Here is an 18546-nt window from a genome sequence, read left to right on the forward strand (position 1 = left end):
TGAAAAGTTTGAATATGGACGAACTATAAAAATGATGTAAATTGAGTAGATCTATAAACACTTGAAAAGTTTGAATATGGACAAACCAAAATATGCTTTACAAGATCAAATATTTTCAAGACTTCAAATAAATTTCTTTTCCATATAGTTTAAATTTATAAGTATATAAGGCATATGAACTTGAAAAATCTTTTACGTGTCTTTGACTCTTGATAAAGAATCACATGTGTTTAATAGGATAAGACTTTGCAATAACGTATTTTTATTGTGATAAGTTTTTTTTTTTTTTCATTTTTTCATGCTATAAAAGCCCTTCAAGCATCTCTTTATATAACTTCCAGCTAACTTCCAACGAATTTGATTTAGAGCGAAAATTTGTCTAGTGAAATAGAAAGCTTGGTGATCTACATTGTGGAACAAAATATATTAGAATATTGGAGGAGACTAAAAAAATATAATAATTTTTAAGTGAATTTAAATTAGTACCATGTTTAGCTTATATAGCTTTTTGTATTTATCATTTATAATTTTTATTTTGAATATATTATATTATTTATTGTTGAATATTATTATATTTCTTTGCTCTGCTGTTTAAGTGAATTTAAAGTTAGCGAAGATATATATTTAAAGAGAAATCACAAATTTAATTTTTTGAAATCAATTTACGTTATCATATTTTATCACATCATCACGGAGCAAAACCAAGGCTAATTAGACATGGCGAACTAACAACCATAAGGCAGAAACCTGGTAAGTATTTCATCGACATAGTCGCCTCAACTTCTCATCTCATCAAGTGTCCATTCTTTGATCTGCAATTGTCATAAAAAATGCCACCTCCAAGTATAAGCTCTTTTTAGCCAAATCCTCGTTCTAAACCAAGATAACAGTGGTAGAGTCCTCATTTTCATTATCAAACCTTTTTCCCAACTAATTGGGGTCGGTTTGAGAGTAATAGAGCCCTCTAAATCCAAAATGGATCCCAGCTCCCAACTCATGCCCTGCACTAGGCATCCAAGTAGAGCAACACCCCTAGTCAAACAAAGGGTAGGACACACACATTTTTTTTTTTTTTTTTTTTGAAAATTAACTACGAATTTCATTATCTCAAGGGTAGATTACAAAAAGGATGAGATCGCCAACAATGATTGATGCACTCACCCTTGTGCATTGAGAACATAAAATAGAGCTTCGATCAAAGAACGGCAAAACCCACAAATATCTTGCTCGTCTTCTTTTGTTTTCATCGATTGCATGTTTTAAGACTTCTACTTTCTTTCAGATTATTTTATATTGAATTTAATGAAACCTAGTCTTCATCGATTGCATGTTTTAAGACTTCTACTTTCTTTCAGATTATTTTATATTGAATTTAATGAATCCTAGATGAGGCGATTAGTAGTTCATGGAAATGAGGTCTTGTAGACGGATTTTATGGGAACCATAATTTGAGGAAACCCCATTTTTTATAATTCATTTTTAAACTAAATTTATTTAGGCACAAACCATAGCAGAGATGTATGTATTCCCTCCCAATTTTGCCTCTAAATAGAGGTGGACTCTATACAAATTATTTAAAAAGTTAAAATAAAATCATATGATCAAGATACCCTTGAAATAATTAGAGTATTTTGGTGAATTTTTTATTTAAAATATCCTTTTTAATTCAAATTTTTTATTTGAATTTTTTTTAGATTTTTATCAAGTATAGTACACCTCATTTTGATAACTATAGAGCTCAAATTTCATGTGGATGAAATTTAAATTAGAATACAATGCAGGTCACCCAGTGAGGCAATTTCAATTTGGGACATTGGGTGGTCTACCTCATGTTTCTGAGTTGTTTGGGTTAGGTTTGAAGTTCTTGGAATGGATATCTTTGAAAGAGCTTTTTGTGGTGTTTACTTGGGGTCATGGATAGTTGGTGTTGTAGGATCCTCTGAGAGTAGTAGGATACACGAGTTATTTCCAAATGCATAAATTCATGGAATCATTTTTTTCGATCTTGAGTGACCAATTCCTTTATAGATCCTTAGCAGCATTGGCTAATCTTTTGAGTCAAAACAATGATTTATAGAGTAATCCAGTGAAAATAAACTAGAAAAAAAAGAAAGCATACATGAGCCTGGCTGATTGGCTCAGGACGCCTGAAACCCAGAGTCAGGGGGCGTATCAGACTGCGGGTTGATTCGCTCCTTTTGCTTTATCTTTTATTAAGAGAATTTACTTATATTATCCATTGGAATTGCGGCATAAAGTGGATTAGGAAGTTAGGGATTTCTAGGTTTTTTTTGGCTCCTAGGCTTAGAATTCGGATATGCCCCAATGGTCATCGAAGTTTGTGATTCAAAGGCCCCATGCTAGAAGTTTTTCTTCCAAAATAGGGTTTTGTGATGTCTCTCTATGATACCTCTAAGGATTCTGAAAATTACCAAATCTCTCTGAATCTTCTTAATTATCTAACGGCCTGTTTAGCTCATTGGATTCATATATCCAATATTCAATTTTTTGAGAAAAGCTGGGCAAATCGTATTTGGTTCACTTAGAATTGACACTTTCGTTGGAATTGAGATTTTCATAGGATTCTTGAATACTCTTTTTAAGCCTAAATTTCGGGAATCTCAATTCCATCAAAATAAGTGGAATTGACATGTCATGGAAAGGATCCATTTTGATGCTGAAGAAGAAAAAAATATTAAAATTTTAGAGAGAGAAACTATATCAAATTTTAAAAGAGAGAAAAAATATTAAATTTTAGAGACGGAAACTAAATCAAATTTTAGAGAGAGAAAGTACATGAATTTTTTAGAGAGATAAAATATACAAAAAAAAATAGTGAGAAAAACTATCCCATATTTTTAAAGAGAAAAACTATCTCAAGATTTAAGTTTTAGAAAGAGAAAGCACCTTAAAATTTTAGACAGAGTAACTATATCAAATTTTAGAGTGGGAAAGTACCTAAAATTTCTTAGAAAGCGAAACTATCTTAAAATTTTTAGAAAGAGACTATCTCAAATTTTAAGTTTTAGATAGAGAAAGTACTTTAAAATTTTTGAGAGAGAAACTATATCATATTTTAGAGAAAAAAACTATATGAACTTGTTCAGAAAGAGAAACTATCTGAAATTGTTTAGAGAGAGAAAACTATCTCAAGTTTTTTTATAGAGAGAAATTATTTCAAATTTTAAGTTTTAGAGAGAAAAGTATCTCAAAAGTTTAGAGAGAGAGAAACTATATCAAATTTTAGAGAGAGAACGTATATAAAATTTTTAGAGAGAGAAACTACCTCAAAATTTTTAAATAGGAACTATTTCAAATTTTAAGCTTTTAAATAATGTAATAAATTTTTAGTGAGAAACTATCTCAAAATTTTTAGAGAAAGAGAATTTATATTTCCAAAAAAAAGATATTCCAGACAAGCTAAACAGAGAATTTGCATTTTTTTTTTTCTACCAGATGTGATACAAACAGGGAATTGATATTTCCACAAAATCTCAATTCCAAGAAATCTCAATTCTAAAATTAACTTTTCCCAAGATTAAAAAAATCCAAACGGGGCTCTACAACTATCTGACATTCTCAATTATGCTTTTGGACACTGACTAGGCTCTACAACATAGACTTCTTTAGAAGTCCCAACTTTGATAGAACACCTTGAAACTGGACGACTTTTTACATGTTGTCAATGTGGTTGCTCCTCATTTTGCCCACCACATGTCATAAGATCATGCCCCAGATTGAATTCAATTATGTTTTGAGTTTTGAACAGATCCAAATTGAGCGAAGTTGAACAGATTCCAAATAATCCTCATAGCCTTTGGATTCGTATCGACCATCTCCTAAGGTCTTGTAGAAGGTTTTGGGCTACGGTTTTGTACTGTCTATTGCACTAGTATGGTCCCTAATAATCTACTAGGCCTATTTTCCTAGAAACCTTAAGAATTTAAGAGTTTTTGCAATGCGTTTATTTTTTCATCTCTGCACTTTGAAAAGTTTTTCTTGTTTTAATTATGGATTGCCGTTGAACACAAATTGCTAACTAGAAATGAAGACCGATAGCTTCATGCTTTGAGAGTGGGAGAGAGAGCATTTCCTCGTGAGAGTGAGAGAGCATTTCCTCGGGGGAGAAGTTCAGAACTGCTTTTTATTTATTTTGAAGTTAAGAGTTAAGACTAAAGGTATTCAATTAGTCACCATGGGTACCATCTCTCACCATGCAACATGTTAGAATGGAAAACGATTTGTTATACATTTTTTAATGATATTGTATATAACGAGACTGTTTATCTTTAGTACAAGAGGTCACCATTTCTTACAACTATTTGATGTGAAATCTGATAGCTTGGGTATGTCACAAAGTTCGAAAAAACTTCTTTCAAACTTTAAGTAACCGCTCAATTTCATATCCATTAGTCAAGATTAATAGTAACCAATTATACAAAAGGTAAATGATCTTATTATATACTTTTTGTACATGAAATATGGTAAACCATAGAAACCAATTTATCTTCAAACGTTTGTCTTAGAGACTCGAAAAATTAATATGTTTTGATACATAATAGAAGATGAGCTACAATATGTTTATATTGTACACTTATTCCCCTGGATGAAAAGAGTTATTTGATGAGGATTTTATAATTTTAAAAATAGGTGAGGTTTGTATTAGGTGTCAACCTCAAATAATCAAACTAAGGTGTACGTCGAAGTCTAGTTAAAGGAGACAGATCTAGTGCCGAAACCCACATGATGGCCTTAAAATCTATTTTCAGCTCCAATTATGAAATTTAGAACTCAAAAAATAGCCTAGATCTAGTAGATTGCATAACACTGGAAATTTTGAAAAATGGATGGACTAAAAATTATTAGAAGATGCATTATTTTTAAGAGTTGAAATATGTTTTATTTATGTCTATACATCGCAAGGTTGAAATGAAGGCTTTGCAACATCCGAACAACTTTCTTAAGTGGATTTTTGAGAAGCACTTTACATTTACATTATTATAAAGTTGATGCCGTATATGAACTACTCTTTCCTTAAAATTTTGGGTAGCTAATTATTTTTAAATAAAATAAGTTTGGAGTATGAATAGCTCAACACTACTGTCAGTCCTCCCCTACTTCGTTCTCTCCCGGTCAACCTAAAATCGACCTCTCTCTCCTTCTGCCTTTCTCTCTCAGCGTTCTTATAGTTCTCCATATATAATCAGAGCACTACCTATCTCTCCCCCCTTTGTCTAAATTGTTCCATTAAAACCCCATCTCCGCATCCTGGCTTTCATTCGTATAATATCTGGCTATCTCTGTTAAAAACTCGAATGCTGTCTCTCTAAATCAAGAATGAAGAACAAGACTTCCATTTAAAAAAGCCTGGAGCCTTAATCTCCTATGGAGTATCTGGGACAGCCGAACAATGAAGGACGTCTCCTCATTCACAGTGATGGACTGGTTCTGTTTATACACATTGTCAATGGACTACTCAATTGACATGGAAAACTTGAAGACAATTTCAGCTCTCCTACACATGGTAATCCACATGTATTTATGTTTTGGTGGGTGGCCGAAAATAGTTTAGTTTTGTTGTGGGAGAGTAGTTGTTCACGTTCGTAGGCTCTACTAACCCATCACTCAATCGAATCCCAATGGTTCTGGCTCGTTAGGGATCCATAATTGGTCGCATCGACATCTTTACTTCTCTATTGATATTTGGTGGCTACATCTTTGATTCTTTATCGAGTTCTTACTTCTCTATTGATATTTGGTGGCTACATCTTTGATTCTTTATCGAGTTCTTACTTGCAACAGTATCTGTGACGGTCGCATCAATATCTTCGACTTTAAGAAGATAAGTGAGCATCGAGTAGAAAGAAAAATGAGCGGTCCGGTTCACTCACTCATTCGAGGAGATATCAAACGTACACTGTTGCGATTATGTTTTTCATTTTTATTTCATGTTGGGTATCGAATATTCTTAGCTGTGATTTATGTTTGCATTCTTATTTCATTTCTTGTTGAGTATCGAATGATACGTAAAAATTCATTTCATATTTATAGTCATATAGGAGCTTCAGGACTTGAATATAAAGATAATTTTAGTCTTTGTTTCCTGTTTTGGACATATTATTTCTAATTTTTTTCTACACCCTCATGAATTTAAAGTAATATTTCACTTTTTGATATTGAGACAAAAGCTAAAGCTTCAAGGTAGGACTTGTATTTTTTTTTTTGGTAATTCACTGGAGATGCCGAGTTCTTACCCCATTATTGTTTTTTTATAATTTGGAGACGACGAGCCTCTACCCATTTTTGAAATTGCTGGTAGTTTTTTTTTAATGCGTTAGGTAAAAATCCATTTTTGAAATTGCTAGTAGTTTTTTTTTAATGCGTTAAGTGAAAATATAAACCTAAACCTTAGGTGGGGTATAAATAATGCTACCACCACGACCCCAACCCATTCTGACCCCAACCCATTCTCACTTGTACTTTGATTTCTAGGAAGTGCGCGCTTCCATGGATCCATGTAAAAGCACGAGATTCTGTAGAAGGCCCCACTTCAAAATTCACCCAAAATTTGTATAACCTCCTATGTTTGTGCGGTTGAAATGTCAAACTGCTCAAAACATGGAAAAGTGCAGTGGTTCAAAGCCAACTTTGTAAAACACCAAAAGATAAGAAACACCGACCAAAAAACCGAAAAGGTTATACATTCAACCAGTTAAATTTGTGGGGCATGTATAGTGTAATCTACTAGAGCACGTTGGATAGAACTCCCTCAGCCATGTCTGATGATTTAACTCCCTCAGCCATGTCCGATGATTTAACAGTAGATAGAACTCCGATTGAGAGCGGATAATTGGGGCTGTCGGTCCCCTAATCCGAATGTAAGATATTAAATAAAAAAATCAGTGGAAGAACATGATCGAACACCCATCCTCTCTCTTGTGACTTTTTTTTTGCACCTTCTTGTTTATCTCTCTCTCTTTTGTGACTTTTTTCTTTGCATCTTCTTGTTTGTCTCTCTCATCAAATTCAGTGTCATCAACTTAGGACGCAGAACAATATTCAATCAGAACTGTTGAGCTAGTCCATCCAAAAGCAATATACAAGCTATGGTACTAACCAGAACTTGAACCATCCAGTTCCAAATAAAAGGGCCATTTCACAAAGAGGCCATTAATTTTTATTTGTACATAGAGTATTACACGAAGTTTTCAAAAAAAAAAAAAAATCTTAGACTTCGTGATTCATCCCAAGCCATCCAATTTAATATTAATAAGTGATAATGATTACGATTTCCATGTATAATAGATAAATTATCTTTTTGTAGATAATCCCATTAAAAAAAAATGGATAAGGCCAATCATCTCAACTAAATTATCAAAAAAACAAAAATGACCCAGTTGCAAGCATATAAAATGATTTTCGCTTTATCAATGCAATAATTCCTAGGTCTCAAACTCTTCTATCCAAGTTTGAAAGCCAAAACGAAGACGTGAGCGGTAAAAATTTGTATTCTGTCAACTTACCACTCAAATATTTACACTCGAATATTTATAGATAAAGAAACCCAAGTCTTTAAGAGGGGTCGTCAACACCGACCTAATCCGCCTGCCTCTCTCTCAAGTTTCATTTACACCTGCCAAAAAAAAATGACTGGCGTTCAAACTTTGGTTGTACTTACAATTGGAGCGTCATCATATAGATTGAAGAATGATTTTATTTGAGGACATTTAGAAGGTATATGCTTTCCCTCCCATCTAACTATTCAATTTAGATCAAATGAGCCCTTTAGATCAAGTGAGTCCTTCACTATTTGATCTTAATCTGACACTTCGAAGTATTTTATTTTTAATTTTTTTTTTTTTCTACAAATAGTATGAATATGACACTTTGAAGTATTTTATTTTTAATTTTTTTTTTACATTTTTTCTACAAATAGTATGAATATGAAATTTGGTATGTATCATCTTCTCAATAGAGTGCATCTAATAAAAAATGTTTTAATTTTTTTGCGATAAAATATAATGACCAAATTACCTCTAAAAAAATTCAGGAGTATTTTAGCCATTTTAGTTTTTTGTAGATATTTGTTTTATATTTTTTTTACCAATTTAAGGCCCAAAATTTGGTGCAAAAATAATTTTTTAAAAAAAATTTAAAATAAAATTGTATAGAAACATGACATTGTGATTAGAACCATCTTAACCATCCATTCAGAATGGAATGTTGGATAAGAAGAAGTAAATAAGTCTTATGCAGCATGGGAAACAAGAAAGCTTGCCCAGATAGACGGGGAAGTATACATGTCGACTCTAGCTACAAGGCTTCAACGAAATCCATGGCGCATAAACCTTATAAAGCTCTATATCGTCTCAACCAAGCTCAAGAAGCTTGATTGGAAAGCTTTTAGAACACGAGAGAGGCAGTAGCTTTAAACAAAGTGGGACAAATTATTCTGTGTTTGATCGATAGTCATGACAAAGTATTATTATCTTTTTTTTTGTAAGTAAAGTGGTATATCGATGGGGATTTGGGTCACGCCCTTTGGTGAGAATGGAATCGAAGACTTCCCTATAGAATTCGGTAATACTACTAAAGTATTATCATCTTACTAAAGTATTATCATCTTACCGGTACAAATTGACGACATCGCTATTGTCATCTTATGAGTATATGTAGATGACACTGTGACTACTACTTATATGAGACCATTTCCTTCAACATACTAGTCAATTGCATATTAAAGATATGCTACAGTTGATACTGCCTTTGCATTAAAATAGCATGCAACTCAACAGCACATTTCATATGCTAGCCTTATGCACAACAAAATAATGGAGAGTGCATTTGAATCGAATGTTAAGTTACCCGAACCGACACTCCACCAATAATTAATGGAAAAGACTCGTATATTCTTCACTGTAGTGAAACCTCATACCACTCATGCTGTCAACACAGATAGTCTATAACAAATGCACAAAATCTATACGTGCAAGTCACTATTTGATACATTCTTTCACCCCGAAGTCGTCGTCTTTCATGACTTCTCAAACTCCCCTTAAATTAGTGGCTTCTTCGTAGTTTGATTGGGTTGAACATGTTGACACTCTATATAGACAACTGGTTATAAAACGGGTAAGATCCTATCCTCCCTACTGATTCACCCTTCAAAAAAAAAAATATAAAAGGTGGTGGCACCACTAAAAAAATACCTTCAAATCATCAACCCCCAACTGGTTATAAAACGGGTAAGATCCTATCCTCCCCACTGATTCACCCTTCAAAAAAAAGAAGATAAAAGGTGGTCGCACCACTAAAAAAATACCTTCAATTCATCAACCCCAAAATTAAGAACGGATGCCATTCTTATAAAATCACCTTCGAACCAGCAATGCAGCACTATGTTTGTTGTTATGATTATTTCCATATTTGTCCACAGCTTTCTGAAACCTGTTACTCAACATTGCTTCTCCGACAACCAAACTCAAAGAAGATCCGTGTGAATATCATGTTCAAGAAAGCCTGTGGAAAGCATGAAAACATCAAATCTTCGATCTTCTACAATATCAAGTGAAAAAATCTCACGACTTTGAGAACAAAAAGAGGAAGAAAGAGATATGAATGGTTATATGCAGAGAGCACATGGAATACCTTTTTATAGAGATCTAGTTTAGAGTTAACCACCCCACTTCTGACGGATGACCCGGGCTACCTAATTGAATCATTCCTATTCGTGGGGCAGTTTTGCCAAGTACCCAAATTAACTACCTCTTTACGGTTATGAAAATATGAGAAGTGGTTATGATATAATACAAGTCTTTTTAGAGCATGTTTGTTTGGTCGTAAGGATTAGCCGGAATATTAAGGGGATAATCGTAAAATATAGATGGCAGTTTACAATACAGGCCCCCACTCTACTTGCTATAAGTCTTTAAATTTAAACAACATTGAAGAGAAATTGTAATAAATAGATAAAAACATTGAAGAGAATTGAAAATGGTGGGAAGGTTAATTTTCGTATGGGTATGGTTTGTGTAACGTTAACCTTAAACAATCCAACTAAGACCGACCTCTAAATTATGGCCTAAAAGCTTTGGTGCCATCAAACTTTGTCATGGCCAAAAAAATAATTGCATCTCTAGTTGTGAAATTTAAAGTTCCAAGAATGGTTTAGATTGAGTAGATCTATAAACACTAGAATAGCTTGAATATGGATGAACCAAAATCTGCTTTATAAGATATAATACTTTCAAGACTTCAAATGAATTTCTTTTCCATATTCATACATATGGAAGTCAAGATGATCAAAAGGAGGTTTTTGCAGTGTCAGAACGATCTGTTTTGGTGGGTTTTGGAAGTGTGTCTTATGTTTACAGTATGAGGTTGATACCTTACAGAAAAAAAAATTTTAAAAAAAACAAAAAATTGAATTTTTTGGGTCAATTAGTGGGGATGACGAACCCCTACCCAGTTTGTTTTTGTTAATAATCACAAGAGAAAGGTTACATTGTGCAGAGAACATCTACAAGAATGTAAACATCCCTTTCATGGGGACATTGACATGTTCGCGCGAAATGAAGGGAGTGACAAAATCAAGGGGACAAGCCCATCAAAACTGTGGCCTAAGCCATGAATACCGCCTGCTTAGCCAGGCAATCGGCAGTCAAATTCTCCTCCTAGAAAACATGTAATATCTATCACTATAATTTGCAAAGAAGGAGAGCTATGCCCTACCATTAAAAAAGAGGATGCGAAGCCTCCAAGGGGAGAGTTGTGGTGAGCAAGTAAGTCAACTAGAACATGGAGTCACTCTAAATTATCAGACAATAGTATTCCATCTCATGTGCAAAGGAGAAGCCTCGATCCAACACGTAGAACTCAGCAGCAATATTGGAATTGGTATCAAGAGGGACGGCAAAGGTTACTACAAAGGCACCTGTGTCATTTCTGATGATCCCCATCCCGTGGTGCCTAGGTTGTAAAAAGATGCGCCATCGATTGATTACAATTCGTGGGGTTTGAATCTTGTCCTACTATAAAATTAACTGTGGAGCTAACTTTTGTTCTTTGGTTGAATCAACGTTTAAAAAAATAACCGAGCCCTCGAAGAAGTAGGCAATTAAAATTTTTTTGCAAAAAAAAAGCGAAAATGTACCATTTTCAATGTTTCTTCAAATTGGTCCGAAATGGAGCCCTCATTGCCATATATACATAATACAACCATTTTATCAAATAGAAAGCAAAATAGAAGAGGTCGGGAATACAAATTCCTCAAGTTTTTTGAACTTAGAGAGAAAAAACCATTGATCTCTGTCTCATTGTTTCATCAGTTGTTTTAAAAACCAAAGCAGTGGGGTTGATCGTTCACCCACGTATCTGTATCGGATCATTAGATCAATCATACCAATCGGGTTTGAATCGATCCGAATTTGTGATCTTATATATTAAAAGGAAAAGGTTTACATAAGGTTGCAACCTTAAAATACAGAATTAAAGGTGCACCTCAAAAATCCAGGTTGTTTTGATGTTGAAAAACCCTGTATTTGATCATCTCAATATCGAGATGTATGAATATGCAAAGAAAAAAAAAAGATTTCGAGTCCACAAGAGAGTGTCCCTTGCAACACATTATCTAGACCATCCATTTTCAAGATTTTGGTGTTTATAAATATTCTTATTTGAGCATTTTTGGAGTTTAAAACTTTATAATTAGAGATGAAAATCAATTCTCAACCATCCTAAGGATTTTTTATATCAAAATTATATTTATAATAAAATTTAAAGGTGCTTTAATTGGATTGTTTAAGGCTGCAAACCACGTCCATATTATAAATAAATAAAATAAAATAAAATTGGGGTTTATGGGATACGAATTTAGAGGGGACCTAAGGAAACATTGGATACAATTTAAATAGGAAAAAATATATAATTGGGGGTTTTATTGGGGAACTGGCTCTGGGCCATACCATCCCAAAACTGGTTCGGTCCCAACAAATTCCCATCTGTATCAGCAATCCGGATAGAAAATAAAGCGGCTTTAAAATATCAGTTTCATCAAATTCATTCACATTTATCCAAAAATGTTCCAATACATCGATCTACAATATCAACTTTCTTTTCTTTTCTTTTTTTCTTTTTTTTTTTTTTTTGGTCATTTCAATATATTCTTATATATCTTTTTCTCTCTAGATCTCATGATTTTGATCTTTTTAACTCTACATGATCTACATTGTTTTTTGGATAAATAGCTCCTATGAGATGGAATTCAAAGATGACAACTCAGTGTTCTTTTCCATTTTGAGGTTTATTTTATTGGTTTATTTTCAATTTTATTTATAGCTCATACATATGACAAATATTTGATTTTGTGTTATTTTTCCTCCATTAAATTTTACTTTTTTTTCCTTTTTTAATACCACGAACTGCCGATCGGGATCATCGAATCAGTCTGTGTAACTTGGAACAGGTGGGTAACCGATCTAACCCTCTGGTTCAGTGTTTTAAACACTAGGTTGCACCATGCTTGTTTGTCATATGACAATAGATACACCATGCTTTATTTGTTATATTTTGTTAACATGTAAAAATCCTAACATAACAAGCGGGCGATGGCTAACAAAGCTCGTAACGTTTTTTTGTACGCATGGATAAATCTTGCAAACTTTAATTCTTGCTACTCTTTTGAAAACCAGAGATAAAAGAGATTTTATGCTCCTCTCGTGAGAAGTGTATACATTTCTATCGGTCTCTCAATTAATTTATAACTATCAGAGAAGAGGCTGGCAATGGGCTAGGCTCGCAGAAAGCTAGCCTTGGCCCCAGCCGTGCCATAGTGACCATGGCGGTAGCCCGACCCTAGACCAGGCCAAAGAGGCCCTAGCCCTGGCCTATTAGAGTCAGGCTGAAGAAAAACAAAAAGAAACAAAGAAAAAAGGATGGGGCTGGGGCCTTAGCCTAGGCTTGGCCCAGCCCTTAGGTCGTAGTGGCCCGGTCCTGGACGTCACAAAAATAAAAGCGGTCTCTTTTCTTAAGGGTGTCTATGACTTTTAAATAAAGTTCATGGCAATATTTCAAAATGTGGATCGTTGGGGCATATAATTCACCCATAAATCTGTCTTGGATCACTGGATCGGTAATCTAGATTAGGTCTAGATCAATTTGAGTCAATGATCCAAATAATATTAAAAATAAATTAAATAAAATAAAAATCAAATAGGGGTTTATGAGGTGGAGATCTGAAAGGGATCTAAGACAATACTAGATAATGGAAAAAGTTTATAGAACGTCGCAATCTTAAAATGTAGAATTTCATATGCACCTCAAAAATCCATCGGAAAAGGTTGTTCTAATGTTGAAAAACCCTCTAATTGATCATCTCGACATCGAGATGTACGAATATGAAAATAACCAAATTACATGTTATGATAAAATTTGGAGGTGTGCCTTAATTGGATTGTTTAAAGTGTTAAACTTATAGAAAACACACTCTTAGATAATCTTAATAATAATTAATAAATAAATAACAAATAGAAGCATTTTTGGGGGAGCAAGAGTGAAAACCATAAATAAATAACAAATGTAAAACTTTGCCCAAACTTTTCATGAATCATGAATCTACATTATCTACTTTTGCTAGGGTGTATGGTTGGAAGTAGTGAGATGGAAGTAGTGAGAAAAACAATTGCGACTTATAGCCTCACTAAGGGCATGGCCTTTAATAGAGCAAAATGGCGGTTCAGGATTCGTATAGTCGACCTCAAATAGTTGATAAACCAATGTTGATGATGAAATATTCTTAAAAATCTTTTGGGTTAAAGATGTTAAATTCTATTATATTAGATAAATATTTTAGGAATTTTGTAGGAAGAGATAGGACGTAAGAGAAAAAGACAATTTCTAATTTGGTTTTACTCGCGGTAAGAGAAAAAAACATATTTTCTAATTTGGTTTTACTCGTTGTAAACCTATGCTCCTTGAAATCAAGGGTTTCTCTCTTTTTTGGCCATTTAATGTACGTATAAAGATTCATGTATGGGAGTCTCTCCCTCTATGCTTAGGAATCTTATATAAATAAATATTTGGAAATTCGATATGGAGAAGGAAAGAAGATATACATATAAATAATATTCATGCATCTCTCCAGATCTTATTGTTAGAACCTCATAATACAGCAGAGAACTTTCTGTATATTAAATTTGATTGATAAAGAAGATACAAGAAGTCATATAAATATACGATAAGTAACAGTTAAAGATAAATACCAACAGTTATGGATAAATACCACCTATTCTTATTAAACTATATGTATCCATACAGATGCATATTCGTATAGATATGTATCCATATGATACATATCTATATTCGTATTGATATGTATCCATATCCATATGTTGACACTCTCTTGCTTTGACACAAAGTAGTATCCATATCCATATGTTAACACCCTCCTGTTTTGACACAAAGTAGTTGGAGTTTGAACAATAGGTTGTATAAACGAACGAGTTAGATCTTCAAGCATATGGCGTGACAGATAGATGCAATGGTCTCCATACTTAGATTGCTTGAATAACAAGCAAGCACACAACAAGTACATATTGTTTGAAAAACAAGCACAGATTGTTTGAACAATAAGCAAAAAAAGTAGTGGCGGATCAACAAGCCTCATTTGAACAATAAGCATATGGCGTGGCTGATAGATGCAATGGTCTCCATACTTAGATTGCTTGAATAACAAGCAAGCACACAACAAGCACATATTGTTTGAAAAACAAGCACAGATTGTTTGAACCATAAGTAAAGAAAGTAGTGGCAGATCAACAAGCCTCATTTGAACAATAAGCAAAGAAAGCAGTGGCGGATCAACAAGCCTCAGGAACAACAGACTTGAGCCATCAAACAAAAAACTTCAGATCTTCACCGGAGACAAAAAAACAGTCGAGACAGCTGAGAAAACAAAATGGCACTTGGAAGAGCCAACAAAACTCGGTTTGGATCCGATACCGATTCAGCAGTTCGTAAACCAGAACAAACATGATCGAGTTACAAAAACTCGATCAAAAAAGATTATTTCAGATGGGTGTATTTAGGTTCACATAGAGGGTCAATGACAGTATCAGTTCAGAGTGGCTCGTGAGATTTCAGACGGATCTAGATCCTAAGATCAAGATCCAAAGGCAAAAGGAGAGGAGCAACCGACTCTCTCTCCATAAATGGAGATCTTGATAGGCATCAGCAACTTGCACGATCCAAAACTTTTGCACCGTTAAAAGCTTGCACTAGGAAGGGGAGTTGAAGTGGTCCAAGAACTTGCAAACTTGCCCATCTGAAGCAAACTTGTTGCTTTGCACATTAAACAAAACTTGTTGAGACAGTTGTTGCTTTGCAAACTTGCACCATCAAAAGTAAATTTGTTGCTTTGCAAATTTATAGAGCAGGTAGAAAACTTGCACCATGATAAGCAAACAGAGCAAAGTCAGAAGCAAATTTTTTCACGGGATTTGCCGAGAAAAATTGGGAACTAGAGCTTTTCAACAATCTAATAGTAAGGTACTAAAATTCCCGACCTTAGATCTGAGGTTAGGGTACTAAAATTCCCCGACCTCAGATCTAAGGAACAAAAAACCTCAGGAACAAATGACCTCACGAATAGAGTAGGCTCTAGCAATCAGATAAAAAATTTTAGATCTTCACTGGGGACAGAAAAGCAGTCAAAACATAAACAAAACGACACTTGAAAGAGCCAACAGAACTCGGATTTGGACCTTGAGATCAAGATCCAAAGGAAATAACAGACAGAGGGATGACGATTTTCGAATGGGGCAGATTGACCGTTTTCAGAGACCCATTTTTCAACGATAGATTTAGAGGCATTAGAGAGAATGGTTTCTTCTTCTTTTACCACCCTCATCATTCCTTGGAGATTAGAGATAGGAATGGGAACACCAGCAAGGAATGGGAACAAAAGCAACATTTGGGAGAGAGAGAAGATAGGTCAAATTCCAAGTGATATATGGGACAACATTTGGGAGAGAGAGAAGATAGGTCAAATTCCAAGTGATATATGGGACAACATTTGGGAGAGAGAGAAGATAGGTCAAATTCCAAGTGATATATGGGACGTTGTTCCTCGTAAAACATCGACCCATTGACCTGTTTAACTTCCTTTCCATGATCTGCACCACTACTAGAAGTCCAAACAACAACTTTACTCAAACCCCTAGAGTCTTGACTCTTTCTCTAGACCCCATTAATTGTAAAGACCCATATCCCCAGAGAAATCTAGTTAATGTAGTTTTGGTAATATTACGTCAAGGTATAGATAGGTAGGTGAGAAGCAAATGGGTGAGGCAAGGAAGGGGGTGTGTGCTCCGAGATAGGCCCACGAGCAATGTAGTGTTCAGGCTTCGAACAAGTGACTTCTATTGCCACTCCCACGTCTTGACCGCCAAGTCCACCCACTTTGCGGACCGGTTTCGAAATGCTTGGCCCTCTTGCCAAATCCTTAACTCTCTACTTTGCATATAGGATTCCAGATGCTTGGCCCTCTTGCTAAATCCTTGACTCTCAAAATTTCTAGAACGAATGAAACCGAGGCCCCGATGCAGACACGTTTCCTTGACTCTCAAAATTTCTAGAACCAATGAATACGAGGCCCCGATGCAGACAGGTTTCCTTTGACTCTCAAAATTTCTAGAACGAATGAAACCGAGGCCCCGATGCAGACAGGTTTCCAGATGCTTGGCCCTCTTGCCAAATCCTTAACTCTCAAAATTTCTAGAACAAATGAATCCAATGCCTCTACAGAGAGCTTAGATCTAAGGTGCAAGCTCAGATCTAAAGTTGAGGAGTCTATGACGTTGATACCATATTAGAATCTCAGAATACGGTAGAGAACTTTATGTATATTGAATTTGATTGATAAAGAATATACAAGACCTCTTATAAACCAGTAAATAAATACCAACGGTTATAGATAAGCACCACTTAGTCTTATTAAGAGCTATGTATCTATACAGATGCATATCTGTATGTCAATATTTGTATGTCCATATGATACATATCCATATGTTAACACGTATACGGGCTGTCTTTCTCAAGCTCTTGCATAAAAGAATTTCTAAAATCATGTGCGTTGGAGTTATTTCTTTTTAGCTCATTCTTTGTCTCTTCACCCTATGTAGGAGTAAGAAGTTGATACGAATTCTCTTAATAAACGGCGATCTCTCTCTCTCTCTCTGTTTGAATAATTGGTTGCTCACAAGTTAACCGGTTGACACATGTTCAGAATATTTGCATGCTCAGAATGGTTATAGACTACAGGAACTTTAAGTAAAATAGTTCAAAGATTACAGACAGTTTCTTAGAAATATTTTGGTTAAAGATTATAGGAATTTGTTTTGAAGTTAGAGAGATATTATAAGAATTTTATTGGAAGCAATAACGAGTGAGAGAAAAGAAGAGATAGACTTTCTAATTTGGTTATTGTCTCCCTAAACCCATCCTCCTCTATTTAAGGGTTTCTTTTTTTTTTATGAACATTTCAGGCTCTAATTCATGCATTGGAGTCTCTCCCTATGTGCTTGGGAATTTTACTTAAATAAATATTTACAAAATTGAACATGGAGAAAGAAAGTATAGATACTTATAAATAAGAGCGTCTCTTAAGATCTTATATAGGCTGTCTATCTCAATTTTTTGCAAAAAAAAAGAAAAAAAATCAAAATTAGCTGCATTAGAGTTAACTCTTTTGGTAGTTTCTTCTTATAGAAGTTTGAAGTTGATTTGAGTTCTCTTGGAAAGTGTACCATCTCTCTCTCTCTGTATGTATGAGTTAAATAATTGCAGGCTCACACTTTTAATATAGTTTATAATTGTCAATAGTGTAGTAATATGGTGCAAAGTTGAACACCTTATACCTGTTGGTTTTATCAAATATAGTTATAGGATGGATATGGTGGCAATAAATCATGAGTTTCATGGTAAAAGCAATAATCGTAGCCAGTGTTCAAAACCTAGATCGGTAGGACATACCATGGCTTCTATAATTTATAACTTCGGAAGAGTGATACACACCCTAAATTTTAATATAAGAATTAGTTAACTATAGGAAAACCAAAATAGAAAGAGAAAGAGAGGGACATGGGGATAAAAAACATTGTTTCTATGATTTTTTGAATAATAGACATCTGAAATCTTAGAAATTCAAATATTTTCGCCCCTCTAATGGATCATCGAAGTGAACAAAAAAACCTTCCTCTCTCAAGAAATAATAGCCCTCTTTGATGAATCTTACTCTCTTTACTTCAGCATCAGAGGCATCGACAATGGCTTCATTCTCTGCTCGATCGTGTGTAAAGGTTCTCATTCAATGTATAAACCATCTTCACATGTAAGCCCTTTTAATTCCCAGCGCCTTAGATCTTTGAATTCGTTTTGTTTGAAATTATAGTTTTTCTTAACTCTCAGTGCCTTCGATCTTTGAATTCTTTTTGTTTGAAATTCTAGTTTCTTTCATCATTCTCTAATCTATGGTTTGGTTGGAAAAACTGT

The 18546-nt window shown here is 34.3% G+C and overlaps 1 long non-coding RNA gene across 1 annotated transcript in view; it reads right to left on the bottom strand.

Moving 5' to 3' along the window:
* The window catches only part of LOC148781237 (uncharacterized), a 53716-nt gene that overhangs the window by 15719 nt on the left and 19451 nt on the right, over positions 1-18546 (bottom strand). The window lies entirely within an intron of this gene.

This window comes from Amborella trichopoda, chromosome 7, assembly GCF_054954075.1.
Source record: "Amborella trichopoda isolate Santa Cruz 75 chromosome 7, AtrichopodaSantaCruz75HAP2 v2.0, whole genome shotgun sequence".
Taxonomy (NCBI): Eukaryota; Viridiplantae; Streptophyta; class Magnoliopsida; order Amborellales; family Amborellaceae; genus Amborella; species Amborella trichopoda.